The 26,544-nt window shown below is 42.8% G+C and overlaps 57 non-coding genes across 57 annotated transcripts; all 57 read left to right on the top strand.

The window, feature by feature from the left end:
* Window positions 1-21: 21 nt before the first annotated feature.
* LOC134114321 (5S ribosomal RNA) lies at window positions 22-140 on the top strand. The gene has a single exon (XR_009946687.1). It is a non-coding gene; the product is annotated as a 5S ribosomal RNA (ribosomal RNA).
* Window positions 141-484: 344 nt separating this feature from the next.
* Window positions 485-603, top strand: LOC134114431 (5S ribosomal RNA). Its single transcript, XR_009946797.1, has one exon. It is a non-coding gene; the product is annotated as a 5S ribosomal RNA (ribosomal RNA).
* A 344-nt stretch (window positions 604-947) lies between these two features.
* On the top strand, window positions 948-1,066 carry LOC134114804 (5S ribosomal RNA). The gene has a single exon (XR_009947164.1). It is a non-coding gene; the product is annotated as a 5S ribosomal RNA (ribosomal RNA).
* Window positions 1,067-1,410: 344 nt separating this feature from the next.
* On the top strand, window positions 1,411-1,529 carry LOC134114803 (5S ribosomal RNA). Its single transcript, XR_009947163.1, has one exon. It is a non-coding gene; the product is annotated as a 5S ribosomal RNA (ribosomal RNA).
* A 339-nt stretch (window positions 1,530-1,868) lies between these two features.
* LOC134114504 (5S ribosomal RNA) lies at window positions 1,869-1,987 on the top strand. The gene has a single exon (XR_009946871.1). It is a non-coding gene; the product is annotated as a 5S ribosomal RNA (ribosomal RNA).
* A 395-nt stretch (window positions 1,988-2,382) lies between these two features.
* LOC134114640 (5S ribosomal RNA) lies at window positions 2,383-2,501 on the top strand. The gene has a single exon (XR_009947007.1). It is a non-coding gene; the product is annotated as a 5S ribosomal RNA (ribosomal RNA).
* A 339-nt stretch (window positions 2,502-2,840) lies between these two features.
* On the top strand, window positions 2,841-2,959 carry LOC134114802 (5S ribosomal RNA). Its single transcript, XR_009947162.1, has one exon. It is a non-coding gene; the product is annotated as a 5S ribosomal RNA (ribosomal RNA).
* A 344-nt stretch (window positions 2,960-3,303) lies between these two features.
* LOC134114801 (5S ribosomal RNA) lies at window positions 3,304-3,422 on the top strand. Its single transcript, XR_009947161.1, has one exon. It is a non-coding gene; the product is annotated as a 5S ribosomal RNA (ribosomal RNA).
* Window positions 3,423-3,766: 344 nt separating this feature from the next.
* Window positions 3,767-3,885, top strand: LOC134114712 (5S ribosomal RNA). The gene has a single exon (XR_009947079.1). It is a non-coding gene; the product is annotated as a 5S ribosomal RNA (ribosomal RNA).
* A 344-nt stretch (window positions 3,886-4,229) lies between these two features.
* LOC134114430 (5S ribosomal RNA) lies at window positions 4,230-4,348 on the top strand. Its single transcript, XR_009946796.1, has one exon. It is a non-coding gene; the product is annotated as a 5S ribosomal RNA (ribosomal RNA).
* A 344-nt stretch (window positions 4,349-4,692) lies between these two features.
* LOC134114800 (5S ribosomal RNA) lies at window positions 4,693-4,811 on the top strand. The gene has a single exon (XR_009947160.1). It is a non-coding gene; the product is annotated as a 5S ribosomal RNA (ribosomal RNA).
* A 344-nt stretch (window positions 4,812-5,155) lies between these two features.
* LOC134114799 (5S ribosomal RNA) lies at window positions 5,156-5,274 on the top strand. Its single transcript, XR_009947159.1, has one exon. It is a non-coding gene; the product is annotated as a 5S ribosomal RNA (ribosomal RNA).
* Window positions 5,275-5,613: 339 nt separating this feature from the next.
* On the top strand, window positions 5,614-5,732 carry LOC134114502 (5S ribosomal RNA). The gene has a single exon (XR_009946869.1). It is a non-coding gene; the product is annotated as a 5S ribosomal RNA (ribosomal RNA).
* Window positions 5,733-6,127: 395 nt separating this feature from the next.
* Window positions 6,128-6,246, top strand: LOC134114639 (5S ribosomal RNA). The gene has a single exon (XR_009947006.1). It is a non-coding gene; the product is annotated as a 5S ribosomal RNA (ribosomal RNA).
* Window positions 6,247-6,585: 339 nt separating this feature from the next.
* On the top strand, window positions 6,586-6,704 carry LOC134114798 (5S ribosomal RNA). Its single transcript, XR_009947158.1, has one exon. It is a non-coding gene; the product is annotated as a 5S ribosomal RNA (ribosomal RNA).
* Window positions 6,705-7,048: 344 nt separating this feature from the next.
* On the top strand, window positions 7,049-7,167 carry LOC134114797 (5S ribosomal RNA). The gene has a single exon (XR_009947157.1). It is a non-coding gene; the product is annotated as a 5S ribosomal RNA (ribosomal RNA).
* A 344-nt stretch (window positions 7,168-7,511) lies between these two features.
* LOC134114429 (5S ribosomal RNA) lies at window positions 7,512-7,630 on the top strand. The gene has a single exon (XR_009946794.1). It is a non-coding gene; the product is annotated as a 5S ribosomal RNA (ribosomal RNA).
* A 344-nt stretch (window positions 7,631-7,974) lies between these two features.
* LOC134114428 (5S ribosomal RNA) lies at window positions 7,975-8,093 on the top strand. Its single transcript, XR_009946793.1, has one exon. It is a non-coding gene; the product is annotated as a 5S ribosomal RNA (ribosomal RNA).
* Window positions 8,094-8,437: 344 nt separating this feature from the next.
* Window positions 8,438-8,556, top strand: LOC134114427 (5S ribosomal RNA). Its single transcript, XR_009946792.1, has one exon. It is a non-coding gene; the product is annotated as a 5S ribosomal RNA (ribosomal RNA).
* Window positions 8,557-8,900: 344 nt separating this feature from the next.
* LOC134114795 (5S ribosomal RNA) lies at window positions 8,901-9,019 on the top strand. Its single transcript, XR_009947155.1, has one exon. It is a non-coding gene; the product is annotated as a 5S ribosomal RNA (ribosomal RNA).
* Window positions 9,020-9,363: 344 nt separating this feature from the next.
* Window positions 9,364-9,482, top strand: LOC134114794 (5S ribosomal RNA). The gene has a single exon (XR_009947154.1). It is a non-coding gene; the product is annotated as a 5S ribosomal RNA (ribosomal RNA).
* A 339-nt stretch (window positions 9,483-9,821) lies between these two features.
* On the top strand, window positions 9,822-9,940 carry LOC134114501 (5S ribosomal RNA). The gene has a single exon (XR_009946868.1). It is a non-coding gene; the product is annotated as a 5S ribosomal RNA (ribosomal RNA).
* A 395-nt stretch (window positions 9,941-10,335) lies between these two features.
* On the top strand, window positions 10,336-10,454 carry LOC134114638 (5S ribosomal RNA). Its single transcript, XR_009947005.1, has one exon. It is a non-coding gene; the product is annotated as a 5S ribosomal RNA (ribosomal RNA).
* A 339-nt stretch (window positions 10,455-10,793) lies between these two features.
* On the top strand, window positions 10,794-10,912 carry LOC134114793 (5S ribosomal RNA). Its single transcript, XR_009947153.1, has one exon. It is a non-coding gene; the product is annotated as a 5S ribosomal RNA (ribosomal RNA).
* Window positions 10,913-11,256: 344 nt separating this feature from the next.
* On the top strand, window positions 11,257-11,375 carry LOC134114792 (5S ribosomal RNA). The gene has a single exon (XR_009947152.1). It is a non-coding gene; the product is annotated as a 5S ribosomal RNA (ribosomal RNA).
* A 344-nt stretch (window positions 11,376-11,719) lies between these two features.
* Window positions 11,720-11,838, top strand: LOC134114320 (5S ribosomal RNA). Its single transcript, XR_009946686.1, has one exon. It is a non-coding gene; the product is annotated as a 5S ribosomal RNA (ribosomal RNA).
* Window positions 11,839-12,182: 344 nt separating this feature from the next.
* LOC134114426 (5S ribosomal RNA) lies at window positions 12,183-12,301 on the top strand. The gene has a single exon (XR_009946791.1). It is a non-coding gene; the product is annotated as a 5S ribosomal RNA (ribosomal RNA).
* Window positions 12,302-12,645: 344 nt separating this feature from the next.
* LOC134114425 (5S ribosomal RNA) lies at window positions 12,646-12,764 on the top strand. Its single transcript, XR_009946790.1, has one exon. It is a non-coding gene; the product is annotated as a 5S ribosomal RNA (ribosomal RNA).
* A 344-nt stretch (window positions 12,765-13,108) lies between these two features.
* On the top strand, window positions 13,109-13,227 carry LOC134114791 (5S ribosomal RNA). The gene has a single exon (XR_009947151.1). It is a non-coding gene; the product is annotated as a 5S ribosomal RNA (ribosomal RNA).
* Window positions 13,228-13,571: 344 nt separating this feature from the next.
* On the top strand, window positions 13,572-13,690 carry LOC134114790 (5S ribosomal RNA). The gene has a single exon (XR_009947150.1). It is a non-coding gene; the product is annotated as a 5S ribosomal RNA (ribosomal RNA).
* A 339-nt stretch (window positions 13,691-14,029) lies between these two features.
* LOC134114500 (5S ribosomal RNA) lies at window positions 14,030-14,148 on the top strand. The gene has a single exon (XR_009946867.1). It is a non-coding gene; the product is annotated as a 5S ribosomal RNA (ribosomal RNA).
* Window positions 14,149-14,543: 395 nt separating this feature from the next.
* On the top strand, window positions 14,544-14,662 carry LOC134114637 (5S ribosomal RNA). Its single transcript, XR_009947004.1, has one exon. It is a non-coding gene; the product is annotated as a 5S ribosomal RNA (ribosomal RNA).
* Window positions 14,663-15,001: 339 nt separating this feature from the next.
* On the top strand, window positions 15,002-15,120 carry LOC134114789 (5S ribosomal RNA). The gene has a single exon (XR_009947149.1). It is a non-coding gene; the product is annotated as a 5S ribosomal RNA (ribosomal RNA).
* Window positions 15,121-15,515: 395 nt separating this feature from the next.
* LOC134114635 (5S ribosomal RNA) lies at window positions 15,516-15,634 on the top strand. Its single transcript, XR_009947002.1, has one exon. It is a non-coding gene; the product is annotated as a 5S ribosomal RNA (ribosomal RNA).
* Window positions 15,635-15,973: 339 nt separating this feature from the next.
* LOC134114788 (5S ribosomal RNA) lies at window positions 15,974-16,092 on the top strand. Its single transcript, XR_009947148.1, has one exon. It is a non-coding gene; the product is annotated as a 5S ribosomal RNA (ribosomal RNA).
* A 344-nt stretch (window positions 16,093-16,436) lies between these two features.
* On the top strand, window positions 16,437-16,555 carry LOC134114787 (5S ribosomal RNA). The gene has a single exon (XR_009947147.1). It is a non-coding gene; the product is annotated as a 5S ribosomal RNA (ribosomal RNA).
* A 344-nt stretch (window positions 16,556-16,899) lies between these two features.
* On the top strand, window positions 16,900-17,018 carry LOC134114319 (5S ribosomal RNA). The gene has a single exon (XR_009946685.1). It is a non-coding gene; the product is annotated as a 5S ribosomal RNA (ribosomal RNA).
* A 395-nt stretch (window positions 17,019-17,413) lies between these two features.
* On the top strand, window positions 17,414-17,532 carry LOC134114634 (5S ribosomal RNA). The gene has a single exon (XR_009947001.1). It is a non-coding gene; the product is annotated as a 5S ribosomal RNA (ribosomal RNA).
* A 339-nt stretch (window positions 17,533-17,871) lies between these two features.
* On the top strand, window positions 17,872-17,990 carry LOC134114786 (5S ribosomal RNA). The gene has a single exon (XR_009947146.1). It is a non-coding gene; the product is annotated as a 5S ribosomal RNA (ribosomal RNA).
* A 344-nt stretch (window positions 17,991-18,334) lies between these two features.
* On the top strand, window positions 18,335-18,453 carry LOC134114784 (5S ribosomal RNA). The gene has a single exon (XR_009947144.1). It is a non-coding gene; the product is annotated as a 5S ribosomal RNA (ribosomal RNA).
* Window positions 18,454-18,797: 344 nt separating this feature from the next.
* LOC134114318 (5S ribosomal RNA) lies at window positions 18,798-18,916 on the top strand. Its single transcript, XR_009946684.1, has one exon. It is a non-coding gene; the product is annotated as a 5S ribosomal RNA (ribosomal RNA).
* A 344-nt stretch (window positions 18,917-19,260) lies between these two features.
* On the top strand, window positions 19,261-19,379 carry LOC134114423 (5S ribosomal RNA). The gene has a single exon (XR_009946788.1). It is a non-coding gene; the product is annotated as a 5S ribosomal RNA (ribosomal RNA).
* A 344-nt stretch (window positions 19,380-19,723) lies between these two features.
* On the top strand, window positions 19,724-19,842 carry LOC134114783 (5S ribosomal RNA). The gene has a single exon (XR_009947143.1). It is a non-coding gene; the product is annotated as a 5S ribosomal RNA (ribosomal RNA).
* A 344-nt stretch (window positions 19,843-20,186) lies between these two features.
* On the top strand, window positions 20,187-20,305 carry LOC134114317 (5S ribosomal RNA). Its single transcript, XR_009946683.1, has one exon. It is a non-coding gene; the product is annotated as a 5S ribosomal RNA (ribosomal RNA).
* Window positions 20,306-20,649: 344 nt separating this feature from the next.
* LOC134114422 (5S ribosomal RNA) lies at window positions 20,650-20,768 on the top strand. The gene has a single exon (XR_009946787.1). It is a non-coding gene; the product is annotated as a 5S ribosomal RNA (ribosomal RNA).
* Window positions 20,769-21,112: 344 nt separating this feature from the next.
* Window positions 21,113-21,231, top strand: LOC134114782 (5S ribosomal RNA). Its single transcript, XR_009947142.1, has one exon. It is a non-coding gene; the product is annotated as a 5S ribosomal RNA (ribosomal RNA).
* A 344-nt stretch (window positions 21,232-21,575) lies between these two features.
* On the top strand, window positions 21,576-21,694 carry LOC134114421 (5S ribosomal RNA). The gene has a single exon (XR_009946786.1). It is a non-coding gene; the product is annotated as a 5S ribosomal RNA (ribosomal RNA).
* A 344-nt stretch (window positions 21,695-22,038) lies between these two features.
* On the top strand, window positions 22,039-22,157 carry LOC134114420 (5S ribosomal RNA). Its single transcript, XR_009946785.1, has one exon. It is a non-coding gene; the product is annotated as a 5S ribosomal RNA (ribosomal RNA).
* A 344-nt stretch (window positions 22,158-22,501) lies between these two features.
* On the top strand, window positions 22,502-22,620 carry LOC134114781 (5S ribosomal RNA). The gene has a single exon (XR_009947141.1). It is a non-coding gene; the product is annotated as a 5S ribosomal RNA (ribosomal RNA).
* A 344-nt stretch (window positions 22,621-22,964) lies between these two features.
* LOC134114780 (5S ribosomal RNA) lies at window positions 22,965-23,083 on the top strand. The gene has a single exon (XR_009947140.1). It is a non-coding gene; the product is annotated as a 5S ribosomal RNA (ribosomal RNA).
* Window positions 23,084-23,422: 339 nt separating this feature from the next.
* Window positions 23,423-23,541, top strand: LOC134114499 (5S ribosomal RNA). The gene has a single exon (XR_009946866.1). It is a non-coding gene; the product is annotated as a 5S ribosomal RNA (ribosomal RNA).
* Window positions 23,542-23,936: 395 nt separating this feature from the next.
* On the top strand, window positions 23,937-24,055 carry LOC134114633 (5S ribosomal RNA). Its single transcript, XR_009947000.1, has one exon. It is a non-coding gene; the product is annotated as a 5S ribosomal RNA (ribosomal RNA).
* A 339-nt stretch (window positions 24,056-24,394) lies between these two features.
* On the top strand, window positions 24,395-24,513 carry LOC134114779 (5S ribosomal RNA). The gene has a single exon (XR_009947139.1). It is a non-coding gene; the product is annotated as a 5S ribosomal RNA (ribosomal RNA).
* Window positions 24,514-24,857: 344 nt separating this feature from the next.
* On the top strand, window positions 24,858-24,976 carry LOC134114778 (5S ribosomal RNA). Its single transcript, XR_009947138.1, has one exon. It is a non-coding gene; the product is annotated as a 5S ribosomal RNA (ribosomal RNA).
* Window positions 24,977-25,320: 344 nt separating this feature from the next.
* LOC134114316 (5S ribosomal RNA) lies at window positions 25,321-25,439 on the top strand. The gene has a single exon (XR_009946682.1). It is a non-coding gene; the product is annotated as a 5S ribosomal RNA (ribosomal RNA).
* A 344-nt stretch (window positions 25,440-25,783) lies between these two features.
* LOC134114419 (5S ribosomal RNA) lies at window positions 25,784-25,902 on the top strand. The gene has a single exon (XR_009946784.1). It is a non-coding gene; the product is annotated as a 5S ribosomal RNA (ribosomal RNA).
* Window positions 25,903-26,246: 344 nt separating this feature from the next.
* On the top strand, window positions 26,247-26,365 carry LOC134114418 (5S ribosomal RNA). The gene has a single exon (XR_009946783.1). It is a non-coding gene; the product is annotated as a 5S ribosomal RNA (ribosomal RNA).
* Window positions 26,366-26,544: the final 179 nt, after the last annotated feature.

Below are 26,544 nucleotides of genomic sequence, written 5' to 3'. Positions count from 1 at the left end.
TTAGGAAAAAGATGAAAAGCAGCTTACGGCCATACCTCTCTGGTTCCGCCCGATCTCGTCTGATCTCGGAAGCTAAGCAGAGCAGGGCCTGGTTAGTACCTGGATAGAAGACTGCCTGGGAATCCCAGGTGCCGTAAGCTTTTTCACTTCTCTCTCCGAAAGCCGCCCAGCGCCGTAGATTGTACACCTGTTTTAAAGTTGGATATGAAAGGAAATTAGACAATATTATCCAAAATGATTCCGTTTCATGATTGCTAAATTAGTGTTGATCAACATTTACGATTGGCATACTATTGTTTGTAATTTAGCCGTTGAAATACAGGTGCTAACCCAACATGTTAGAATTGCCAGTGAAGAAAAGTAAAGTTACCTTCAGGCTTTAGGAACCTCTCTTGCCAATGCTAAGAACTGCTTCAATTTTAGAAAAAGAAACTTCTGATTATCTTTGACACGTTTTAAAGGATTAGGAAAAAGATGAAAAGCAGCTTACGGCCATACCTCTCTGGTTCCGCCCGATCTCGTCTGATCTCGGAAGCTAAGCAGAGCAGGGCCTGGTTAGTACCTGTATGGAAGACCGCCTGGGAATCCCAGGTGCCGTAAGCTTTTTCACTTCTCTCTCCGAAAGCCGCCCAGCGCCGTAGATTGTACACCTGTTTTAAAGTTGGATATGAAAGGAAATTAGACAATATTATCCAAAATGATTCCGTTTCATGATTGCTAAATTAGTGTTGATCAACATTTACGATTGGCATACTATTGTTTGTAATTTAGCCGTTGAAATACAGGTGCTAACCCAACATGTTAGAATTGCCAGTGAAGAAAAGTAAAGTTACCTTCAGGCTTTAGGAACCTCTCTTGCCAATGCTAAGAACTGCTTCAATTTTAGAAAAAGAAACTTCTGATTATCTTTGACACGTTTTAAAGGATTAGGAAAAAGATGAAAAGCAGCTTACGGCCATACCTCTCTGGTTCCGCCCGATCTCGTCTGATCTCGGAAGCTAAGCAGAGCAGGGCCTGGTTAGTACCTGGATGGAAGACCGCCTGGGAATCCCAGGTGCCGTAAGCTTTTTCACTTCTCTCTCCGAAAGCCGCCCAGCGCCGTAGATTGTACACCTGTTTTAAAGTTGGATATGAAAGGAAATTAGACAATATTATCCAAAATGATTCCGTTTCATGATTGCTAAATTAGTGTTGATCAACATTTACGATTGGCATACTATTGTTTGTAATTTAGCCGTTGAAATACAGGTGCTAACCCAACATGTTAGAATTGCCAGTGAAGAAAAGTAAAGTTACCTTCAGGCTTTAGGAACCTCTCTTGCCAATGCTAAGAACTGCTTCAATTTTAGAAAAAGAAACTTCTGATTATCGTTGACACGTTTTAAAGGATTAGGAAAAAGATGAAAAGCAGCTTACGGCCATACCTCTCTGGTTCCGCCCGATCTCGTCTGATCTCGGAAGCTAAGCAGAGCAGGGCCTGGTTAGTACCTGGATGGAAGACCGCCTGGGAATCCCAGGTGCCGTAAGCTTTTTCAATTCTCTCTCTGAAAGCCGCCCAGCGCCGTAAATTGTACACCTACACAATTGTAAAAAAAAATTCACATTGTAGAAGAGATGCAATAGGAAGAAGATGTAAGGTGGCTTACGTCCATACCATCGTCAGGCCATTTGAGGTGGCGGGGACTGCAATGGCCATTCACCGATTGGCTGGGACCCCTGGGCGGGTCTTCTCTAGTCCATCCAATTTTCGGCATGGGATGTCACAGCCTTCTTTGCATACCCTTATTTAACCCACACAAAGATGCCAGCTGCAGGCGTGTCATAATTCATTGACGCATTATAAAGGATTAGGAAAAAGATAAAAAGCAGCTTACGGCCATACCTCTCTGGTTCCGCCCGATCTCGTCTGCTCTCGGAAGCTAAGCAGAGCAGGGCCTGGTTAGTACCTGGATGGAAGACCGCCTGGGAATCCCAGGTGCCGTAAGCTTTTTCACTTCTCTCTCCGAAAGCCGCCGAGCGCCGCAGATTGTACACCTACAAATTACAAAAAGAATATCACATTGTTGAAGAGATGCATGTTTAGTGTTGTTTTAACGTTGGATATGAAAGGAAATTAGACAATATTATCCAAAATGATTCCGTTTCATGATTGCTAAATTAGTGTTGATCAACATTTACGATTGGCATACTATTGTTTGTAATTTAGCCGTTGAAATACAGGTGCTAACCAAACATGTTAGAATTGCCAGTGAAGAAAAGTAAAGTTACCTTCAGGTTTTAGGAACCTCTCTTGCCAATGCTAAGAACTGCTTCAATTTTAGAAAAAGAAACTTCTGATTATCTTTGACACGTTTTAAAGGATTAGGAAAAAGATGAAAAGCAGCTTATGGCCATACCTCTCTGGTTCCGCCCGATCTCGTCTGCTCTCGGAAGCTAAGCAGAGCAGGGCCTGGTTAGTACCTGGATGGAAGACCGCCTGGGAATCCCAGGTGCCGTAAGCTTTTTCACTTCTCTCTCCGAAAGCCGCCCAGCGCCGCAGATTGTACACCTACACAATTGTAAAAAGCATTTCACATTGTAGAAGAGATGCAATAGGAAGAAGATGAAAGGTGGCTTACGTCCATACCATCGTCAGGCCATTTGAGGTGGCGGGGACTGCAATGGCCATCCACCGATTGGCTGGGACTCCTGGGCGGGTCTTCTCTAGTCCATCCAATTTTCGGCATAGGATGTCACAGCCTTCTTTGCATACCCTTATTTAACCCACACAAAGATGCCAACGGCAGGCGTGACATAATTTTTTGACGCATTATAAAGGATTAGGAAAAAGATAAAAAGCAGCTTACGGCCATACCTCTCTGGTTCCGCCCGATCTCGTCTGATCTCGGAAGCTAAGCAGAGCAGGGCCTGGTTAGTACCTGGATGGAAGACCGCCTGGGAATCCCAGGTGCCGTAAGCTTTTTCACTTCTCTCTCCGAAAGCCGCCCAGCGCCGTAGATTGTACACCTGTTTTAAAGTTGGATATGAAAGGAAATTAGACAATATTATCCAAAATGATTCCGTTTCATGATTGCTAAATTAGTGTTGATCAACATTTACGATTGGCATACTATTGTTTGTAATTTAGCCGTTGAAATACAGGTGCTAACCCAACATGTTAGAATTGCCAGTGAAGAAAAGTAAAGTTACCTTCAGGCTTTAGGAACCTCTCTTGCCAATGCTAAGAACTGCTTCAATTTTAGAAAAAGAAACTTCTGATTATCTTTGACACGTTTTAAAGGATTAGGAAAAAGATGAAAAGCAGCTTACGGCCATACCTCTCTGGTTCCGCCCGATCTCGTCTGATCTCGGAAGCTAAGCAGAGCAGGGCCTGGTTAGTACCTGGATGGAAGACCGCCTGGGAATCCCAGGTGCCGTAAGCTTTTTCACTTCTCTCTCCGAAAGCCGCCCAGCGCCGTAGATTGTACACCTGTTTTAAAGTTGGATATGAAAGGAAATTAGACAATATTATCCAAAATGATTCCGTTTCATGATTGCTAAATTAGTGTTGATCAACATTTACGATTGGCATACTATTGTTTGTAATTTAGCCGTTGAAATACAGGTGCTAACCCAACATGTTAGAATTGCCAGTGAAGAAAAGTAAAGTTACCTTCAGGCTTTAGGAACCTCTCTTGCCAATGCTAAGAACTGCTTCAATTTTAGAAAAAGAAACTTCTGATTATCTTTGACACGTTTTAAAGGATTAGGAAAAAGATGAAAAGCAGCTTACGGCCATACCTCTCTGGTTCCGCCCGATCTCGTCTGATCTCGGAAGCTAAGCAGAGCAGGGCCTGGTTAGTACCTGTATGAAAGACCGCCTGGGAATCCCAGGTGCCGTAAGCTTTTTCACTTCTCTCTCCGAAAGCCGCCCAGCGCCGTAGATTGTACACCTGTTTTAAAGTTGGATATGAAAGGAAATTAGACAATATTATCCAAAATGATTCCGTTTCATGATTGCTAAATTAGTGTTGATCAACATTTACGATTGGCATACTATTGTTTGTAATTTAGCCGTTGAAATACAGGTGCTAACCCAACATGTTAGAATTGCCAGTGAAGAAAAGTAAAGTTACCTTCAGGCTTTAGGAACCTCTCTTGCCAATGCTAAGAACTGCTTCAATTTTAGAAAAAGAAACTTCTGATTATCTTTGACACGTTTTAAAGGATTAGGAAAAAGATGAAAAGCAGCTTACGGCCATACCTCTCTGGTTCCGCCCGATCTCGTCTGATCTCGGAAGCTAAGCAGAGCAGGGCCTGGTTAGTACCTGTATGGAAGACCGCCTGGGAATCCCAGGTGCCGTAAGCTTTTTCACTTCTCTCTCCGAAAGCCGCCCAGCGCCGTAGATTGTACACCTGTTTTAAAGTTGGATATGAAAGGAAATTAGACAATATTATCCAAAATGATTCCGTTTCATGATTGCTAAATTAGTGTTGATCAACATTTACGATTGGCATACTATTGTTTGTAATTTAGCCGTTGAAATACAGGTGCTAACCCAACATGTTAGAATTGCCAGTGAAGAAAAGTAAAGTTACCTTCAGGCTTTAGGAACCTCTCTTGCCAATGCTAAGAACTGCTTCAATTTTAGAAAAAGAAACTTCTGATTATCTTTGACACGTTCTAAAGGATTAGGAAAAAGATAAAAAGCAGCTTACGGCCATACCTCTCTGGTTCCGCCCGATCTCGTCTGATCTCGGAAGCTAAGCAGAGCAGGGCCTGGTTAGTACCTGGATGGAAGACCGCCTGGGAATCCCAGGTGCCGTAAGCTTTTTCACTTCTCTCTCCGAAAGCCGCCCAGCGCCGTAGATTGTACACCTGTTTTAAAGTTGGATATGAAAGGAAATTAGACAATATTATCCAAAATGATTCCGTTTCATGATTGCTAAATTAGTGTTGATCAACATTTACGATTGGCATACTATTGTTTGTAATTTAGCCGTTGAAATACAGGTGCTAACCCAACATGTTAGAATTGCCAGTGAAGAAAAGTAAAGTTACCTTCAGGCTTTAGGAACCTCTCTTGCCAATGCTAAGAACTGCTTCAATTTTAGAAAAAGAAACTTCTGATTATCGTTGACACGTTTTAAAGGATTAGGAAAAAGATGAAAAGCAGCTTACGGCCATACCTCTCTGGTTCCGCCCGATCTCGTCTGATCTCGGAAGCTAAGCAGAGCAGGGCCTGGTTAGTACCTGGATGGAAGACCGCCTGGGAATCCCAGGTGCCGTAAGCTTTTTCAATTCTCTCTCTGAAAGCCGCCCAGCGCCGTAAATTGTACACCTACACAATTGTAAAAAAAAATTCACATTGTAGAAGAGATGCAATAGGAAGAAGATGTAAGGTGGCTTACGTCCATACCATCGTCAGGCCATTTGAGGTGGCGGGGACTGCAATGGCCATTCACCGATTGGCTGGGACCCCTGGGCGGGTCTTCTCTAGTCCATCCAATTTTCGGCATGGGATGTCACAGCCTTCTTTGCATACCCTTATTTAACCCACACAAAGATGCCAGCTGCAGGCGTGTCATAATTCATTGACGCATTATAAAGGATTAGGAAAAAGATAAAAAGCAGCTTACGGCCATACCTCTCTGGTTCCGCCCGATCTCGTCTGCTCTCGGAAGCTAAGCAGAGCAGGGCCTGGTTAGTACCTGGATGGAAGACCGCCTGGGAATCCCAGGTGCCGTAAGCTTTTTCACTTCTCTCTCCGAAAGCCGCCGAGCGCCGCAGATTGTACACCTACAAATTACAAAAAGAATATCACATTGTTGAAGAGATGCATGTTTAGTGTTGTTTTAACGTTGGATATGAAAGGAAATTAGACAATGTTATCCAAAATGATTCCGTTTCATGATTGCTAAATTAGTGTTGATCAACATTTACGATTGGCATACTATTGTTTGTAATTTAGCCGTTGAAATACAGGTGCTAACCAAACATGTTAGAATTGCCAGTGAAGAAAAGTAAAGTTACCTTCAGGTTTTAGGAACCTCTCTTGCCAATGCTAAGAACTGCTTCAATTTTAGAAAAAGAAACTTCTGATTATCTTTGACACGTTTTAAAGGATTAGGAAAAAGATGAAAAGCAGCTTATGGCCATACCTCTCTGGTTCCGCCCGATCTCGTCTGCTCTCGGAAGCTAAGCAGAGCAGGGCCTGGTTAGTACCTGGATGGAAGACCGCCTGGGAATCCCAGGTGCCGTAAGCTTTTTCACTTCTCTCTCCGAAAGCCGCCCAGCGCCGCAGATTGTACACCTACACAATTGTAAAAAGCATTTCACATTGTAGAAGAGATGCAATAGGAAGAAGATGAAAGGTGGCTTACGTCCATACCATCGTCAGGCCATTTGAGGTGGCGGGGACTGCAATGGCCATCCACCGATTGGCTGGGACTCCTGGGCGGGTCTTCTCTAGTCCATCCAATTTTCGGCATAGGATGTCACAGCCTTCTTTGCATACCCTTATTTAACCCACACAAAGATGCCAACGGCAGGCGTGACATAATTTTTTGACGCATTATAAAGGATTAGGAAAAAGATAAAAAGCAGCTTACGGCCATACCTCTCTGGTTCCGCCCGATCTCGTCTGATCTCGGAAGCTAAGCAGAGCAGGGCCTGGTTAGTACCTGGATGGAAGACCGCCTGGGAATCCCAGGTGCCGTAAGCTTTTTCACTTCTCTCTCCGAAAGCCGCCCAGCGCCGTAGATTGTACACCTGTTTTAAAGTTGGATATGAAAGGAAATTAGACAATATTATCCAAAATGATTCCGTTTCATGATTGCTAAATTAGTGTTGATCAACATTTACGATTGGCATACTATTGTTTGTAATTTAGCCGTTGAAATACAGGTGCTAACCCAACATGTTAGAATTGCCAGTGAAGAAAAGTAAAGTTACCTTCAGGCTTTAGGAACCTCTCTTGCCAATGCTAAGAACTGCTTCAATTTTAGAAAAAGAAACTTCTGATTATCTTTGACACGTTTTAAAGGATTAGGAAAAAGATGAAAAGCAGCTTACGGCCATACCTCTCTGGTTCCGCCCGATCTCGTCTGATCTCGGAAGCTAAGCAGAGCAGGGCCTGGTTAGTACCTGGATGGAAGACCGCCTGGGAATCCCAGGTGCCGTAAGCTTTTTCACTTCTCTCTCCGAAAGCCGCCCAGCGCCGTAGATTGTACACCTGTTTTAAAGTTGGATATGAAAGGAAATTAGACAATATTATCCAAAATGATTCCGTTTCATGATTGCTAAATTAGTGTTGATCAACATTTACGATTGGCATACTATTGTTTGTAATTTAGCCGTTGAAATACAGGTGCTAACCCAACATGTTAGAATTGCCAGTGAAGAAAAGTAAAGTTACCTTCAGGCTTTAGGAACCTCTCTTGCCAATGCTAAGAACTGCTTCAATTTTAGAAAAAGAAACTTCTGATTATCTTTGACACGTTTTAAAGGATTAGGAAAAAGATGAAAAGCAGCTTACGGCCATACCTCTCTGGTTCCGCCCGATCTCGTCTGATCTCGGAAGCTAAGCAGAGCAGGGCCTGGTTAGTACCTGTATGGAAGACCGCCTGGGAATCCCAGGTGCCGTAAGCTTTTTCACTTCTCTCTCCGAAAGCCGCCCAGCGCCGTAGATTGTACACCTGTTTTAAAGTTGGATATGAAAGGAAATTAGACAATATTATCCAAAATGATTCCGTTTCATGATTGCTAAATTAGTGTTGATCAACATTTACGATTGGCATACTATTGTTTGTAATTTAGCCGTTGAAATACAGGTGCTAACCCAACATGTTAGAATTGCCAGTGAAGAAAAGTAAAGTTACCTTCAGGCTTTAGGAACCTCTCTTGCCAATGCTAAGAACTGCTTCAATTTTAGAAAAAGAAACTTCTGATTATCTTTGACACGTTTTAAAGGATTAGGAAAAAGATGAAAAGCAGCTTACGGCCATACCTCTCTGGTTCCGCCCGATCTCGTCTGATCTCGGAAGCTAAGCAGAGCAGGGCCTGGTTAGTACCTGTATGGAAGACCGCCTGGGAATCCCAGGTGCCGTAAGCTTTTTCACTTCTCTCTCCGAAAGCCGCCCAGCGCCGTAGATTGTACACCTGTTTTAAAGTTGGATATGAAAGGAAATTAGACAATATTATCCAAAATGATTCCGTTTCATGATTGCTAAATTAGTGTTGATCAACATTTACGATTGGCATACTATTGTTTGTAATTTAGCCGTTGAAATACAGGTGCTAACCCAACATGTTAGAATTGCCAGTGAAGAAAAGTAAAGTTACCTTCAGGCTTTAGGAACCTCTCTTGCCAATGCTAAGAACTGCTTCAATTTTAGAAAAAGAAACTTCTGATTATCTTTGACACGTTTTAAAGGATTAGGAAAAAGATGAAAAGCAGCTTACGGCCATACCTCTCTGGTTCCGCCCGATCTCGTCTGATCTCGGAAGCTAAGCAGAGCAGGGCCTGGTTAGTACCTGTATGGAAGACCGCCTGGGAATCCCAGGTGCCGTAAGCTTTTTCACTTCTCTCTCCGAAAGCCGCCCAGCGCCGTAGATTGTACACCTGTTTTAAAGTTGGATATGAAAGGAAATTAGACAATATTATCCAAAATGATTCCGTTTCATGATTGCTAAATTAGTGTTGATCAACATTTACGATTGGCATACTATTGTTTGTAATTTAGCCGTTGAAATACAGGTGCTAACCCAACATGTTAGAATTGCCAGTGAAGAAAAGTAAAGTTACCTTCAGGCTTTAGGAACCTCTCTTGCCAATGCTAAGAACTGCTTCAATTTTAGAAAAAGAAACTTCTGATTATCTTTGACACGTTTTAAAGGATTAGGAAAAAGATGAAAAGCAGCTTACGGCCATACCTCTCTGGTTCCGCCCGATCTCGTCTGATCTCGGAAGCTAAGCAGAGCAGGGCCTGGTTAGTACCTGGATGGAAGACCGCCTGGGAATCCCAGGTGCCGTAAGCTTTTTCACTTCTCTCTCCGAAAGCCGCCCAGCGCCGTAGATTGTACACCTGTTTTAAAGTTGGATATGAAAGGAAATTAGACAATATTATCCAAAATGATTCCGTTTCATGATTGCTAAATTAGTGTTGATCAACATTTACGATTGGCATACTATTGTTTGTAATTTAGCCGTTGAAATACAGGTGCTAACCCAACATGTTAGAATTGCCAGTGAAGAAAAGTAAAGTTACCTTCAGGCTTTAGGAACCTCTCTTGCCAATGCTAAGAACTGCTTCAATTTTAGAAAAAGAAACTTCTGATTATCGTTGACACGTTTTAAAGGATTAGGAAAAAGATGAAAAGCAGCTTACGGCCATACCTCTCTGGTTCCGCCCGATCTCGTCTGATCTCGGAAGCTAAGCAGAGCAGGGCCTGGTTAGTACCTGGATGGAAGACCGCCTGGGAATCCCAGGTGCCGTAAGCTTTTTCAATTCTCTCTCTGAAAGCCGCCCAGCGCCGTAAATTGTACACCTACACAATTGTAAAAAAAAATTCACATTGTAGAAGAGATGCAATAGGAAGAAGATGTAAGGTGGCTTACGTCCATACCATCGTCAGGCCATTTGAGGTGGCGGGGACTGCAATGGCCATTCACCGATTGGCTGGGACCCCTGGGCGGGTCTTCTCTAGTCCATCCAATTTTCGGCATGGGATGTCACAGCCTTCTTTGCATACCCTTATTTAACCCACACAAAGATGCCAGCTGCAGGCGTGTCATAATTCATTGACGCATTATAAAGGATTAGGAAAAAGATAAAAAGCAGCTTACGGCCATACCTCTCTGGTTCCGCCCGATCTCGTCTGCTCTCGGAAGCTAAGCAGAGCAGGGCCTGGTTAGTACCTGGATGGAAGACCGCCTGGGAATCCCAGGTGCCGTAAGCTTTTTCACTTCTCTCTCCGAAAGCCGCCGAGCGCCGCAGATTGTACACCTACAAATTACAAAAAGAATATCACATTGTTGAAGAGATGCATGTTTAGTGTTGTTTTAACGTTGGATATGAAAGGAAATTAGACAATATTATCCAAAATGATTCCGTTTCATGATTGCTAAATTAGTGTTGATCAACATTTACGATTGGCATACTATTGTTTGTAATTTAGCCGTTGAAATACAGGTGCTAACCAAACATGTTAGAATTGCCAGTGAAGAAAAGTAAAGTTACCTTCAGGTTTTAGGAACCTCTCTTGCCAATGCTAAGAACTGCTTCAATTTTAGAAAAAGAAACTTCTGATTATCTTTGACACGTTTTAAAGGATTAGGAAAAAGATGAAAAGCAGCTTATGGCCATACCTCTCTGGTTCCGCCCGATCTCGTCTGCTCTCGGAAGCTAAGCAGAGCAGGGCCTGGTTAGTACCTGGATGGAAGACCGCCTGGGAATCCCAGGTGCCGTAAGCTTTTTCACTTCTCTCTCCGAAAGCCGCCCAGCGCCGCAGATTGTACACCTACACAATTGTAAAAAGCATTTCACATTGTAGAAGAGATGCAATAGGAAGAAGATGAAAGGTGGCTTACGTCCATACCATCGTCAGGCCATTTGAGGTGGCGGGGACTGCAATGGCCATCCACCGATTGGCTGGGACTCCTGGGCGGGTCTTCTCTAGTCCATCCAATTTTCGGCATAGGATGTCACAGCCTTCTTTGCATACCCTTATTTAACCCACACAAAGATGCCAACGGCAGGCGTGACATAATTTTTTGACGCATTATAAAGGATTAGGAAAAAGATAAAAAGCAGCTTACGGCCATACCTCTCTGGTTCCGCCCGATCTCGTCTGATCTCGGAAGCTAAGCAGAGCAGGGCCTGGTTAGTACCTGGATGGAAGACCGCCTGGGAATCCCAGGTGCCGTAAGCTTTTTCACTTCTCTCTCCGAAAGCCGCCCAGCGCCGTAGATTGTACACCTGTTTTAAAGTTGGATATGAAAGGAAATTAGACAATATTATCCAAAATGATTCCGTTTCATGATTGCTAAATTAGTGTTGATCAACATTTACGATTGGCATACTATTGTTTGTAATTTAGCCGTTGAAATACAGGTGCTAACCCAACATGTTAGAATTGCCAGTGAAGAAAAGTAAAGTTACCTTCAGGCTTTAGGAACCTCTCTTGCCAATGCTAAGAACTGCTTCAATTTTAGAAAAAGAAACTTCTGATTATCTTTGACACGTTTTAAAGGATTAGGAAAAAGATGAAAAGCAGCTTACGGCCATACCTCTCTGGTTCCGCCCGATCTCGTCTGATCTCGGAAGCTAAGCAGAGCAGGGCCTGGTTAGTACCTGGATGGAAGACCGCCTGGGAATCCCAGGTGCCGTAAGCTTTTTCACTTCTCTCTCCGAAAGCCGCCCAGCGCCGTAGATTGTACACCTGTTTTAAAGTTGGATATGAAAGGAAATTAGACAATATTATCCAAAATGATTCCGTTTCATGATTGCTAAATTAGTGTTGATCAACATTTACGATTGGCATACTATTGTTTGTAATTTAGCCGTTGAAATACAGGTGCTAACCCAACATGTTAGAATTGCCAGTGAAGAAAAGTAAAGTTACCTTCAGGCTTTAGGAACCTCTCTTGCCAATGCTAAGAACTGCTTCAATTTTAGAAAAAGAAACTTCTGATTATCTTTGACACGTTTTAAAGGATTAGGAAAAAGATGAAAAGCAGCTTACGGCCATACCTCTCTGGTTCCGCCCGATCTCGTCTGATCTCGGAAGCTAAGCAGAGCAGGGCCTGGTTAGTACCTGGATAGAAGACTGCCTGGGAATCCCAGGTGCCGTAAGCTTTTTCACTTCTCTCTCCGAAAGCCGCCCAGCGCCGTAGATTGTACACCTGTTTTAAAGTTGGATATGAAAGGAAATTAGACAATATTATCCAAAATGATTCCGTTTCATGATTGCTAAATTAGTGTTGATCAACATTTACGATTGGCATACTATTGTTTGTAATTTAGCCGTTGAAATACAGGTGCTAACCCAACATGTTAGAATTGCCAGTGAAGAAAAGTAAAGTTACCTTCAGGCTTTAGGAACCTCTCTTGCCAATGCTAAGAACTGCTTCAATTTTAGAAAAAGAAACTTCTGATTATCTTTGACACGTTTTAAAGGATTAGGAAAAAGATGAAAAGCAGCTTACGGCCATACCTCTCTGGTTCCGCCCGATCTCGTCTGATCTCGGAAGCTAAGCAGAGCAGGGCCTGGTTAGTACCTGTATGGAAGACCGCCTGGGAATCCCAGGTGCCGTAAGCTTTTTCACTTCTCTCTCCGAAAGCCGCCCAGCGCCGTAGATTGTACACCTGTTTTAAAGTTGGATATGAAAGGAAATTAGACAATATTATCCAAAATGATTCCGTTTCATGATTGCTAAATTAGTGTTGATCAACATTTACGATTGGCATACTATTGTTTGTAATTTAGCCGTTGAAATACAGGTGCTAACCCAACATGTTAGAATTGCCAGTGAAGAAAAGTAAAGTTACCTTCAGGCTTTAGGAACCTCTCTTGCCAATGCTAAGAACTGCTTCAATTTTAGAAAAAGAAACTTCTGATTATCTTTGACACGTTTTAAAGGATTAGGAAAAAGATGAAAAGCAGCTTACGGCCATACCTCTCTGGTTCCGCCCGATCTCGTCTGATCTCGGAAGCTAAGCAGAGCAGGGCCTGGTTAGTACCTGTATGGAAGACCGCCTGGGAATCCCAGGTGCCGTAAGCTTTTTCACTTCTCTCTCCGAAAGCCGCCCAGCGCCGTAGATTGTACACCTGTTTTAAAGTTGGATATGAAAGGAAATTAGACAATATTATCCAAAATGATTCCGTTTCATGATTGCTAAATTAGTGTTGATCAACATTTACGATTGGCATACTATTGTTTGTAATTTAGCCGTTGAAATACAGGTGCTAACCCAACATGTTAGAATTGCCAGTGAAGAAAAGTAAAGTTACCTTCAGGCTTTAGGAACCTCTCTTGCCAATGCTAAGAACTGCTTCAATTTTAGAAAAAGAAACTTCTGATTATCTTTGACACGTTTTAAAGGATTAGGAAAAAGATGAAAAGCAGCTTACGGCCATACCTCTCTGGTTCCGCCCGATCTCGTCTGATCTCGGAAGCTAAGCAGAGCAGGGCCTGGTTAGTACCTGGATGGAAGACCGCCTGGGAATCCCAGGTGCCGTAAGCTTTTTCACTTCTCTCTCCGAAAGCCGCCCAGCGCCGTAGATTGTACACCTGTTTTAAAGTTGGATATGAAAGGAAATTAGACAATATTATCCAAAATGATTCCGTTTCATGATTGCTAAATTAGTGTTGATCAACATTTACGATTGGCATACTATTGTTTGTAATTTAGCCGTTGAAATACAGGTGCTAACCCAACATGTTAGAATTGCCAGTGAAGAAAAGTAAAGTTACCTTCAGGCTTTAGGAACCTCTCTTGCCAATGCTAAGAACTGCTTCAATTTTAGAAAAAGAAACTTCTGATTATCGTTGACACGTTTTAAAGGATTAGGAAAAAGATGAAAAGCAGCTTACGGCCATACCTCTCTGGTTCCGCCCGATCTCGTCTGATCTCGGAAGCTAAGCAGAGCAGGGCCTGGTTAGTACCTGGATGGAAGACCGCCTGGGAATCCCAGGTGCCGTAAGCTTTTTCAATTCTCTCTCTGAAAGCCGCCCAGCGCCGTAAATTGTACACCTACACAATTGTAAAAAAAAATTCACATTGTAGAAGAGATGCAATAGGAAGAAGATGTAAGGTGGCTTACGTCCATACCATCGTCAGGCCATTTGAGGTGGCGGGGACTGCAATGGCCATTCACCGATTGGCTGGGACCCCTGGGCGGGTCTTCTCTAGTCCATCCAATTTTCGGCATGGGATGTCACAGCCTTCTTTGCATACCCTTATTTAACCCACACAAAGATGCCAGCTGCAGGCGTGTCATAATTCATTGACGCATTATAAAGGATTAGGAAAAAGATAAAAAGCAGCTTACGGCCATACCTCTCTGGTTCCGCCCGATCTCGTCTGCTCTCGGAAGCTAAGCAGAGCAGGGCCTGGTTAGTACCTGGATGGAAGACCGCCTGGGAATCCCAGGTGCCGTAAGCTTTTTCACTTCTCTCTCCGAAAGCCGCCGAGCGCCGCAGATTGTACACCTACAAATTACAAAAAGAATATCACATTGTTGAAGAGATGCATGTTTAGTGTTGTTTTAACGTTGGATATGAAAGGAAATTAGACAATATTATCCAAAATGATTCCGTTTCATGATTGCTAAATTAGTGTTGATCAACATTTACGATTGGCATACTATTGTTTGTAATTTAGCCGTTGAAATACAGGTGCTAACCAAACATGTTAGAATTGCCAGTGAAGAAAAGTAAAGTTACCTTCAGGTTTTAGGAACCTCTCTTGCCAATGCTAAGAACTGCTTCAATTTTAGAAAAAGAAACTTCTGATTATCTTTGACACGTTTTAAAGGATTAGGAAAAAGATGAAAAGCAGCTTATGGCCATACCTCTCTGGTTCCGCCCGATCTCGTCTGCTCTCGGAAGCTAAGCAGAGCAGGGCCTGGTTAGTACCTGGATGGAAGACCGCCTGGGAATCCCAGGTGCCGTAAGCTTTTTCACTTCTCTCTCCGAAAGCCGCCCAGCGCCGCAGATTGTACACCTACACAATTGTAAAAAGCATTTCACATTGTAGAAGAGATGCAATAGGAAGAAGATGAAAGGTGGCTTACGTCCATACCATCGTCAGGCCATTTGAGGTGGCGGGGACTGCAATGGCCATCCACCGATTGGCTGGGACTCCTGGGCGGGTCTTCTCTAGTCCATCCAATTTTCGGCATAGGATGTCACAGCCTTCTTTGCATACCCTTATTTAACCCACACAAAGATGCCAACGGCAGGCGTGACATAATTTTTTGACGCATTATAAAGGATTAGGAAAAAGATAAAAAGCAGCTTACGGCCATACCTCTCTGGTTCCGCCCGATCTCGTCTGATCTCGGAAGCTAAGCAGAGCAGGGCCTGGTTAGTACCTGGATGGAAGACCGCCTGGGAATCCCAGGTGCCGTAAGCTTTTTCACTTCTCTCTCCGAAAGCCGCCGAGCGCCGCAGATTGTACACCTACAAATTACAAAAAGAATATCACATTGTTGAAGAGATGCATGTTTAGTGTTGTTTTAACGTTGGATATGAAAGGAAATTAGACAATATTATCCAAAATGATTCCGTTTCATGATTGCTAAATTAGTGTTGATCAACATTTACGATTGGCATACTATTGTTTGTAATTTAGCCGTTGAAATACAGGTGCTAACCAAACATGTTAGAATTGCCAGTGAAGAAAAGTAAAGTTACCTTCAGGTTTTAGGAACCTCTCTTGCCAATGCTAAGAACTGCTTCAATTTTAGAAAAAGAAACTTCTGATTATCTTTGACACGTTTTAAAGGATTAGGAAAAAGATGAAAAGCAGCTTATGGCCATACCTCTCTGGTTCCGCCCGATCTCGTCTGCTCTCGGAAGCTAAGCAGAGCAGGGCCTGGTTAGTACCTGGATGGAAGACCGCCTGGGAATCCCAGGTGCCGTAAGCTTTTTCACTTCTCTCTCCGAAAGCCGCCCAGCGCCGCAGATTGTACACCTACACAATTGTAAAAAGCATTTCACATTGTAGAAGAGATGCAATAGGAAGAAGATGAAAGGTGGCTTACGTCCATACCATCGTCAGGCCATTTGAGGTGGCGGGGACTGCAATGGCCATCCACCGATTGGCTGGGACTCCTGGGCGGGTCTTCTCTAGTCCATCCAATTTTCGGCATAGGATGTCACAGCCTTCTTTGCATACCCTTATTTAACCCACACAAAGATGCCAACGGCAGGCGTGACATAATTTTTTGACGCATTATAAAGGATTAGGAAAAAGATAAAAAGCAGCTTACGGCCATACCTCTCTGGTTCCGCCCGATCTCGTCTGATCTCGGAAGCTAAGCAGAGCAGGGCCTGGTTAGTACCTGGATGGAAGACCGCCTGGGAATCCCAGGTGCCGTAAGCTTTTTCACTTCTCTCTCCGAAAGCCGCCCAGCGCCGTAGATTGTACACCTGTTTTAAAGTTGGATATGAAAGGAAATTAGACAATATTATCCAAAATGATTCCGTTTCATGATTGCTAAATTAGTGTTGATCAACATTTACGATTGGCATACTATTGTTTGTAATTTAGCCGTTGAAATACAGGTGCTAACCCAACATGTTAGAATTGCCAGTGAAGAAAAGTAAAGTTACCTTCAGGCTTTAGGAACCTCTCTTGCCAATGCTAAGAACTGCTTCAATTTTAGAAAAAGAAACTTCTGATTATCTTTGACACGTTTTAAAGGATTAGGAAAAAGATGAAAAGCAGCTTACGGCCATACCTCTCTGGTTCCGCCCGATCTCGTCTGATCTCGGAAGCTAAGCAGAGCAGGGCCTGGTTAGTACCTGGATGGAAGACCGCCTGGGAATCCCAGGTGCCGTAAGCTTTTTCACTTCTCTCTCCGAAAGCCGCCCAGCGCCGTAGATTGTACACCTGTTTTAAAGTTGGATATGAAAGGAAATTAGACAATATTATCCAAAATGATTCCGTTTCATGATTGCTAAATTAGTGTTGATCAACATTTACGATTGGCATACTATTGTTTGTAATTTAGCCGTTGAAATACAGGTGCTAACCCAACATGTTAGAATTGCCAGTGAAGAAAAGTAAAGTTACCTTCAGGCTTTAGGAACCTCTCTTGCCAATGCTAAGAACTGCTTCAATTTTAGAAAAAGAAACTTCTGATTATCTTTGACACGTTTTAAAGGATTAGGAAAAAGATGAAAAGCAGCTTACGGCCATACCTCTCTGGTTCCGCCCGATCTCGTCTGATCTCGGAAGCTAAGCAGAGCAGGGCCTGGTTAGTACCTGGATAGAAGACTGCCTGGGAATCCCAGGTGCCGTAAGCTTTTTCACTTCTCTCTCCGAAAGCCGCCCAGCGCCGCAGATTGTACACCTACAAATTACAAAAAGAATATCACATTGTTGAAGAGATGCATGTTTAGTGTTGTTTTAACGTTGGATATGAAAGGAAATTAGACAATATTATCCAAAATGATTCCGTTTCATGATTGCTAAATTAGTGTTGATCAACATTTACGATTGGCATACTATTGTTTGTAATTTAGCCGTTGAAATACAGGTGCTAACCAAACATGTTAGAATTGCCAGTGAAGAAAAGTAAAGTTACCTTCAGGTTTTAGGAACCTCTCTTGCCAATGCTAAGAACTGCTTCAATTTTAGAAAAAGAAACTTCTGATTATCTTTGACACGTTTTAAAGGATTAGGAAAAAGATGAAAAGCAGCTTATGGCCATACCTCTCTGGTTCCGCCCGATCTCGTCTGCTCTCGGAAGCTAAGCAGAGCAGGGCCTGGTTAGTACCTGGATGGAAGACCGCCTGGGAATCCCAGGTGCCGTAAGCTTTTTCACTTCTCTCTCCGAAAGCCGCCCAGCGCCGCAGATTGTACACCTACACAATTGTAAAAAGCATTTCACATTGTAGAAGAGATGCAATAGGAAGAAGATGAAAGGTGGCTTACGTCCATACCATCGTCAGGCCATTTGAGGTGGCGGGGACTGCAATGGCCATCCACCGATTGGCTGGGACTCCTGGGCGGGTCTTCTCTAGTCCATCCAATTTTCGGCATAGGATGTCACAGCCTTCTTTGCATACCCTTATTTAACCCACACAAAGATGCCAACGGCAGGCGTGACATAATTTTTTGACGCATTATAAAGGATTAGGAAAAAGATAAAAAGCAGCTTACGGCCATACCTCTCTGGTTCCGCCCGATCTCGTCTGATCTCGGAAGCTAAGCAGAGCAGGGCCTGGTTAGTACCTGGATGGAAGACCGCCTGGGAATCCCAGGTGCCGTAAGCTTTTTCACTTCTCTCTCCGAAAGCCGCCCAGCGCCGTAGATTGTACACCTGTTTTAAAGTTGGATATGAAAGGAAATTAGACAATATTATCCAAAATGATTCCGTTTCATGATTGCTAAATTAGTGTTGATCAACATTTACGATTGGCATACTATTGTTTGTAATTTAGCCGTTGAAATACAGGTGCTAACCCAACATGTTAGAATTGCCAGTGAAGAAAAGTAAAGTTACCTTCAGGCTTTAGGAACCTCTCTTGCCAATGCTAAGAACTGCTTCAATTTTAGAAAAAGAAACTTCTGATTATCTTTGACACGTTTTAAAGGATTAGGAAAAAGATGAAAAGCAGCTTACGGCCATACCTCTCTGGTTCCGCCCGATCTCGTCTGATCTCGGAAGCTAAGCAGAGCAGGGCCTGGTTAGTACCTGGATGGAAGACCGCCTGGGAATCCCAGGTGCCGTAAGCTTTTTCACTTCTCTCTCCGAAAGCCGCCCAGCGCCGTAGATTGTACACCTGTTTTAAAGTTGGATATGAAAGGAAATTAGACAATATTATCCAAAATGATTCCGTTTCATGATTGCTAAATTAGTGTTGATCAACATTTACGATTGGCATACTATTGTTTGTAATTTAGCCGTTGAAATACAGGTGCTAACCCAACATGTTAGAATTGCCAGTGAAGAAAAGTAAAGTTACCTTCAGGCTTTAGGAACCTCTCTTGCCAATGCTAAGAACTGCTTCAATTTTAGAAAAAGAAACTTCTGATTATCTTTGACACGTTTTAAAGGATTAGGAAAAAGATGAAAAGCAGCTTACGGCCATACCTCTCTGGTTCCGCCCGATCTCGTCTGATCTCGGAAGCTAAGCAGAGCAGGGCCTGGTTAGTACCTGGATAGAAGACTGCCTGGGAATCCCAGGTGCCGTAAGCTTTTTCACTTCTCTCTCCGAAAGCCGCCCAGCGCCGTAGATTGTACACCTGTTTTAAAGTTGGATATGAAAGGAAATTAGACAATATTATCCAAAATGATTCCGTTTCATGATTGCTAAATTAGTGTTGATCAACATTTACGATTGGCATACTATTGTTTGTAATTTAGCCGTTGAAATACAGGTGCTAACCCAACATGTTAGAATTGCCAGTGAAGAAAAGTAAAGTTACCTTCAGGCTTTAGGAACCTCTCTTGCCAATGCTAAGAACTGCTTCAATTTTAGAAAAAGAAACTTCTGATTATCTTTGACACGTTTTAAAGGATTAGGAAAAAGATGAAAAGCAGCTTACGGCCATACCTCTCTGGTTCCGCCCGATCTCGTCTGATCTCGGAAGCTAAGCAGAGCAGGGCCTGGTTAGTACCTGTATGGAAGACCGCCTGGGAATCCCAGGTGCCGTAAGCTTTTTCACTTCTCTCTCCGAAAGCCGCCCAGCGCCGTAGATTGTACACCTGTTTTAAAGTTGGATATGAAAGGAAATTAGACAATATTATCCAAAATGATTCCGTTTCATGATTGCTAAATTAGTGTTGATCAACATTTACGATTGGCATACTATTGTTTGTAATTTAGCCGTTGAAATACAGGTGCTAACCCAACATGTTAGAATTGCCAGTGAAGAAAAGTAAAGTTACCTTCAGGCTTTAGGAACCTCTCTTGCCAATGCTAAGAACTGCTTCAATTTTAGAAAAAGAAACTTCTGATTATCTTTGACACGTTTTAAAGGATTAGGAAAAAGATGAAAAGCAGCTTACGGCCATACCTCTCTGGTTCCGCCCGATCTCGTCTGATCTCGGAAGCTAAGCAGAGCAGGGCCTGGTTAGTACCTGGATGGAAGACCGCCTGGGAATCCCAGGTGCCGTAAGCTTTTTCACTTCTCTCTCCGAAAGCCGCCCAGCGCCGTAGATTGTACACCTGTTTTAAAGTTGGATATGAAAGGAAATTAGACAATATTATCCAAAATGATTCCGTTTCATGATTGCTAAATTAGTGTTGATCAACATTTACGATTGGCATACTATTGTTTGTAATTTAGCCGTTGAAATACAGGTGCTAACCCAACATGTTAGAATTGCCAGTGAAGAAAAGTAAAGTTACCTTCAGGCTTTAGGAACCTCTCTTGCCAATGCTAAGAACTGCTTCAATTTTAGAAAAAGAAACTTCTGATTATCTTTGACACCTTTTAAAGGATTAGGAAAAAGATGAAAAGCAGCTTACGGCCATACCTCTCTGGTTCCGCCCGATCTCGTCTGATCTCGGAAGCTAAGCAGAGCAGGGCCTGGTTAGTACCTGGATAGAAGACTGCCTGGGAATCCCAGGTGCCGTAAGCTTTTTCACTTCTCTCTCCGAAAGCCGCCCAGCGCCGTAGATTGTACACCTGTTTTAAAGTTGGATATGAAAGGAAATTAGACAATATTATCCAAAATGATTCCGTTTCATGATTGCTAAATTAGTGTTGATCAACATTTACGATTGGCATACTATTGTTTGTAATTTAGCCGTTGAAATACAGGTGCTAACCCAACATGTTAGAATTGCCAGTGAAGAAAAGTAAAGTTACCTTCAGGCTTTAGGAACCTCTCTTGCCAATGCTAAGAACTGCTTCAATTTTAGAAAAAGAAACTTCTGATTATCTTTGACACGTTTTAAAGGATTAGGAAAAAGATGAAAAGCAGCTTACGGCCATACCTCTCTGGTTCCGCCCGATCTCGTCTGATCTCGGAAGCTAAGCAGAGCAGGGCCTGGTTAGTACCTGTATGGAAGACCGCCTGGGAATCCCAGGTGCCGTAAGCTTTTTCACTTCTCTCTCCGAAAGCCGCCCAGCGCCGTAGATTGTACACCTGTTTTAAAGTTGGATATGAAAGGAAATTAGACAATATTATCCAAAATGATTCCGTTTCATGATTGCTAAATTAGTGTTGATCAACATTTACGATTGGCATACTATTGTTTGTAATTTAGCCGTTGAAATACAGGTGCTAACCCAACATGTTAGAATTGCCAGTGAAGAAAAGTAAAGTTACCTTCAGGCTTTAGGAACCTCTCTTGCCAATGCTAAGAACTGCTTCAATTTTAGAAAAAGAAACTTCTGATTATCTTTGACACGTTTTAAAGGATTAGGAAAAAGATGAAAAGCAGCTTACGGCCATACCTCTCTGGTTCCGCCCGATCTCGTCTGATCTCGGAAGCTAAGCAGAGCAGGGCCTGGTTAGTACCTGGATGGAAGACCGCCTGGGAATCCCAGGTGCCGTAAGCTTTTTCACTTCTCTCTCCGAAAGCCGCCCAGCGCCGTAGATTGTACACCTGTTTTAAAGTTGGATATGAAAGGAAATTAGACAATATTATCCAAAATGATTCCGTTTCATGATTGCTAAATTAGTGTTGATCAACATTTACGATTGGCATACTATTGTTTGTAATTTAGCCGTTGAAATACAGGTGCTAACCCAACATGTTAGAATTGCCAGTGAAGAAAAGTAAAGTTACCTTCAGGCTTTAGGAACCTCTCTTGCCAATGCTAAGAACTGCTTCAATTTTAGAAAAAGAAACTTCTGATTATCTTTGACACGTTTTAAAGGATTAGGAAAAAGATGAAAAGCAGCTTACGGCCATACCTCTCTGGTTCCGCCCGATCTCGTCTGATCTCGGAAGCTAAGCAGAGCAGGGCCTGGTTAGTACCTGTATGGAAGACCGCCTGGGAATCCCAGGTGCCGTAAGCTTTTTCACTTCTCTCTCCGAAAGCCGCCCAGCGCCGTAGATTGTACACCTGTTTTAAAGTTGGATATGAAAGGAAATTAGACAATATTATCCAAAATGATTCCGTTTCATGATTGCTAAATTAGTGTTGATCAACATTTACGATTGGCATACTATTGTTTGTAATTTAGCCGTTGAAATACAGGTGCTAACCCAACATGTTAGAATTGCCAGTGAAGAAAAGTAAAGTTACCTTCAGGCTTTAGGAACCTCTCTTGCCAATGCTAAGAACTGCTTCAATTTTAGAAAAAGAAACTTCTGATTATCTTTGACACGTTTTAAAGGATTAGGAAAAAGATGAAAAGCAGCTTACGGCCATACCTCTCTGGTTCCGCCCGATCTCGTCTGATCTCGGAAGCTAAGCAGAGCAGGGCCTGGTTAGTACCTGTATGGAAGACCGCCTGGGAATCCCAGGTGCCGTAAGCTTTTTCACTTCTCTCTCCGAAAGCCGCCCAGCGCCGTAGATTGTACACCTGTTTTAAAGTTGGATATGAAAGGAAATTAGACAATATTATCCAAAATGATTCCGTTTCATGATTGCTAAATTAGTGTTGATCAACATTTACGATTGGCATACTATTGTTTGTAATTTAGCCGTTGAAATACAGGTGCTAACCCAACATGTTAGAATTGCCAGTGAAGAAAAGTAAAGTTACCTTCAGGCTTTAGGAACCTCTCTTGCCAATGCTAAGAACTGCTTCAATTTTAGAAAAAGAAACTTCTGATTATCTTTGACACGTTTTAAAGGATTAGGAAAAAGATGAAAAGCAGCTTACGGCCATACCTCTCTGGTTCCGCCCGATCTCGTCTGATCTCGGAAGCTAAGCAGAGCAGGGCCTGGTTAGTACCTGGATGGAAGACCGCCTGGGAATCCCAGGTGCCGTAAGCTTTTTCACTTCTCTCTCCGAAAGCCGCCCAGCGCCGTAGATTGTACACCTGTTTTAAAGTTGGATATGAAAGGAAATTAGACAATATTATCCAAAATGATTCCGTTTCATGATTGCTAAATTAGTGTTGATCAACATTTACGATTGGCATACTATTGTTTGTAATTTAGCCGTTGAAATACAGGTGCTAACCCAACATGTTAGAATTGCCAGTGAAGAAAAGTAAAGTTACCTTCAGGCTTTAGGAACCTCTCTTGCCAATGCTAAGAACTGCTTCAATTTTAGAAAAAGAAACTTCTGATTATCGTTGACACGTTTTAAAGGATTAGGAAAAAGATGAAAAGCAGCTTACGGCCATACCTCTCTGGTTCCGCCCGATCTCGTCTGATCTCGGAAGCTAAGCAGAGCAGGGCCTGGTTAGTACCTGGATGGAAGACCGCCTGGGAATCCCAGGTGCCGTAAGCTTTTTCAATTCTCTCTCTGAAAGCCGCCCAGCGCCGTAAATTGTACACCTACACAATTGTAAAAAAAAATTCACATTGTAGAAGAGATGCAATAGGAAGAAGATGTAAGGTGGCTTACGTCCATACCATCGTCAGGCCATTTGAGGTGGCGGGGACTGCAATGGCCATTCACCGATTGGCTGGGACCCCTGGGCGGGTCTTCTCTAGTCCATCCAATTTTCGGCATGGGATGTCACAGCCTTCTTTGCATACCCTTATTTAACCCACACAAAGATGCCAGCTGCAGGCGTGTCATAATTCATTGACGCATTATAAAGGATTAGGAAAAAGATAAAAAGCAGCTTACGGCCATACCTCTCTGGTTCCGCCCGATCTCGTCTGCTCTCGGAAGCTAAGCAGAGCAGGGCCTGGTTAGTACCTGGATGGAAGACCGCCTGGGAATCCCAGGTGCCGTAAGCTTTTTCACTTCTCTCTCCGAAAGCCGCCGAGCGCCGCAGATTGTACACCTACAAATTACAAAAAGAATATCACATTGTTGAAGAGATGCATGTTTAGTGTTGTTTTAACGTTGGATATGAAAGGAAATTAGACAATATTATCCAAAATGATTCCGTTTCATGATTGCTAAATTAGTGTTGATCAACATTTACGATTGGCATACTATTGTTTGTAATTTAGCCGTTGAAATACAGGTGCTAACCAAACATGTTAGAATTGCCAGTGAAGAAAAGTAAAGTTACCTTCAGGTTTTAGGAACCTCTCTTGCCAATGCTAAGAACTGCTTCAATTTTAGAAAAAGAAACTTCTGATTATCTTTGACACGTTTTAAAGGATTAGGAAAAAGATGAAAAGCAGCTTATGGCCATACCTCTCTGGTTCCGCCCGATCTCGTCTGCTCTCGGAAGCTAAGCAGAGCAGGGCCTGGTTAGTACCTGGATGGAAGACCGCCTGGGAATCCCAGGTGCCGTAAGCTTTTTCACTTCTCTCTCCGAAAGCCGCCCAGCGCCGCAGATTGTACACCTACACAATTGTAAAAAGCATTTCACATTGTAGAAGAGATGCAATAGGAAGAAGATGAAAGGTGGCTTACGTCCATACCATCGTCAGGCCATTTGAGGTGGCGGGGACTGCAATGGCCATCCACCGATTGGCTGGGACTCCTGGGCGGGTCTTCTCTAGTCCATCCAATTTTCGGCATAGGATGTCACAGCCTTCTTTGCATACCCTTATTTAACCCACACAAAGATGCCAACGGCAGGCGTGACATAATTTTTTGACGCATTATAAAGGATTAGGAAAAAGATAAAAAGCAGCTTACGGCCATACCTCTCTGGTTCCGCCCGATCTCGTCTGATCTCGGAAGCTAAGCAGAGCAGGGCCTGGTTAGTACCTGGATGGAAGACCGCCTGGGAATCCCAGGTGCCGTAAGCTTTTTCACTTCTCTCTCCGAAAGCCGCCCAGCGCCGTAGATTGTACACCTGTTTTAAAGTTGGATATGAAAGGAAATTAGACAATATTATCCAAAATGATTCCGTTTCATGATTGCTAAATTAGTGTTGATCAACATTTACGATTGGCATACTATTGTTTGTAATTTAGCCGTTGAAATACAGGTGCTAACCCAACATGTTAGAATTGCCAGTGAAGAAAAGTAAAGTTACCTTCAGGCTTTAGGAACCTCTCTTGCCAATGCTAAGAACTGCTTCAATTTTAGAAAAAGAAACTTCTGATTATCTTTGACACGTTTTAAAGGATTAGGAAAAAGATGAAAAGCAGCTTACGGCCATACCTCTCTGGTTCCGCCCGATCTCGTCTGATCTCGGAAGCTAAGCAGAGCAGGGCCTGGTTAGTACCTGGATGGAAGACCGCCTGGGAATCCCAGGTGCCGTAAGCTTTTTCACTTCTCTCTCCGAAAGCCGCCCAGCGCCGTAGATTGTACACCTGTTTTAAAGTTGGATATGAAAGGAAATTAGACAATATTATCCAAAATGATTCCGTTTCATGATTGCTAAATTAGTGTTGATCAACATTTACGATTGGCATACTATTGTTTGTAATTTAGCCGTTGAAATACAGGTGCTAACCCAACATGTTAGAATTGCCAGTGAAGAAAAGTAAAGTTACCTTCAGGCTTTAGGAACCTCTCTTGCCAATGCTAAGAACTGCTTCAATTTTAGAAAAAGAAACTTCTGATTATCTTTGACACGTTTTAAAGGATTAGGAAAAAGATGAAAAGCAGCTTACGGCCATACCTCTCTGGTTCCGCCCGATCTCGTCTGATCTCGGAAGCTAAGCAGAGCAGGGCCTGGTTAGTACCTGGATAGAAGACTGCCTGGGAATCCCAGGTGCCGTAAGCTTTTTCACTTCTCTCTCCGAAAGCCGCCCAGCGCCGTAGATTGTACACCTGTTTTAAAGTTGGATATGAAAGGAAATTAGACAATATTATCCAAAATGATTCCGTTTCATGATTGCTAAATTAGTGTTGATCAACATTTACGATTGGCATACTATTGTTTGTAATTTAGCCGTTGAAATACAGGTGCTAACCCAACATGTTAGAATTGCCAGTGAAGAAAAGTAAAGTTACCTTCAGGCTTTAGGAACCTCTCTTGCCAATGCTAAGAACTGCTTCAATTTTAGAAAAAGAAACTTCTGATTATCTTTGACACGTTTTAAAGGATTAGGAAAAAGATGAAAAGCAGCTTACGGCCATACCTCTCTGGTTCCGCCCGATCTCGTCTGATCTCGGAAGCTAAGCAGAGCAGGGCCTGGTTAGTACCTGTATGGAAGACCGCCTGGGAATCCCAGGTGCCGTAAGCTTTTTCACTTCTCTCTCCGAAAGCCGCCCAGCGCCGTAGATTGTACACCTGTTTTAAAGTTGGATATGAAAGGAAATTAGACAATATTATCCAAAATGATTCCGTTTCATGATTGCTAAATTAGTGTTGATCAACATTTACGATTGGCATACTATTGTTTGTAATTTAGCCGTTGAAATACAGGTGCTAACCCAACATGTTAGAATTGCCAGTGAAGAAAAGTAAAGTTACCTTCAGGCTTTAGGAACCTCTCTTGCCAATGCTAAGAACTGCTTCAATTTTAGAAAAAGAAACTTCTGATTATCTTTGACACGTTTTAAAGGATTAGGAAAAAGATGAAAAGCAGCTTACGGCCATACCTCTCTGGTTCCGCCCGATCTCGTCTGATCTCGGAAGCTAAGCAGAGCAGGGCCTGGTTAGTACCTGTATGGAAGACCGCCTGGGAATCCCAGGTGCCGTAAGCTTTTTCACTTCTCTCTCCGAAAGCCGCCCAGCGCCGTAGATTGTACACCTGTTTTAAAGTTGGATATGAAAGGAAATTAGACAATATTATCCAAAATGATTCCGTTTCATGATTGCTAAATTAGTGTTGATCAACATTTACGATTGGCATACTATTGTTTGTAATTTAGCCGTTGAAATA

The sequence above is a fragment of the Pungitius pungitius genome, unplaced genomic scaffold (assembly GCF_949316345.1).
Source record: "Pungitius pungitius unplaced genomic scaffold, fPunPun2.1 scaffold_34, whole genome shotgun sequence".
NCBI classification, from domain to species: domain Eukaryota; kingdom Metazoa; phylum Chordata; class Actinopteri; order Perciformes; family Gasterosteidae; genus Pungitius; species Pungitius pungitius.
The sequence above is the reverse complement of the archived record's forward strand: the minus strand, read 5'-3'. Positions and strand labels throughout refer to the sequence as shown.